Source organism: Rhincodon typus, chromosome 6 (assembly GCF_021869965.1).
Source record: "Rhincodon typus isolate 14 chromosome 6, sRhiTyp1.1, whole genome shotgun sequence".
NCBI classification, from domain to species: domain Eukaryota; kingdom Metazoa; phylum Chordata; class Chondrichthyes; order Orectolobiformes; family Rhincodontidae; genus Rhincodon; species Rhincodon typus.
This window is the reverse complement of record NC_063337.1, coordinates 6,103,606-6,104,434: the sequence shown is the minus strand read 5'-3', so window position 1 is coordinate 6,104,434 and position 829 is coordinate 6,103,606.

Genomic DNA, 829 nt, shown 5'->3' with positions numbered 1-829 from the left:
TCCTTCACAGATGCTGCCAGACCTGCTGAGCTTCTCCAGCAACTTTATTTTTGTTTACTAGCTTCATCCCTGCCTCTCACCCACCTTCCTGCAAGAAAGTGATCCCCTACTCCCAATTCCTCCGCCTCTGCCGCATCTGCTCCCAAGATGGGATGTTCCATTCCTGAACATCCCAGATGTCCTCGGCTTTCAAGGACTGCAACTTCCCCCCATCAGTGGTCGAAAATGCCCTCGACCGCATCTCTTGCATTTCCCGCACCTGAGCCCTGACACACCCTCCCTGCAATAAAAACAAAGACAGAATTTTCCCTTGTCCTCGCGTATCATGCCATTAAACTCTGGACTCAACGCATCATTCTCCACCACTTCCACCACTTACAATCCGACCCCACAACCAAAGATATATTTCCCTCCCCACCACTATCTGCCTTCCGGAGGGACCGCTCTCTTCGCGACTCCCTTGTTCGCTCCAGACTCCCCTCCAGCCACGCCACCCCTGGCACTTTTCCCTGCAACCGCAGGAAGTGCTACACCTGCCCCTACACCCCCCCAACTCCTCACCCCCATCCCAGGCCCCAAAAAAACCTTCCGCATTACACAGATGTTCACCTGCACATCTGCTAATGTGGCCTATTGTATCCACTGTTCCCGATGTGGCCTCCTCTACATCGGGAAGACCAAGCGGAGGCTTGGAGACCACTTTGTGGAACACCTACGCTCGGTTCACGACAAACAACAACACCTCCCAGTCGCGAATCACTTCAACTCCCCCTCCCACTCCCTGGACGACATGTCCATCCTGGGCCTCCTCCAGGGTCACAACAACGCC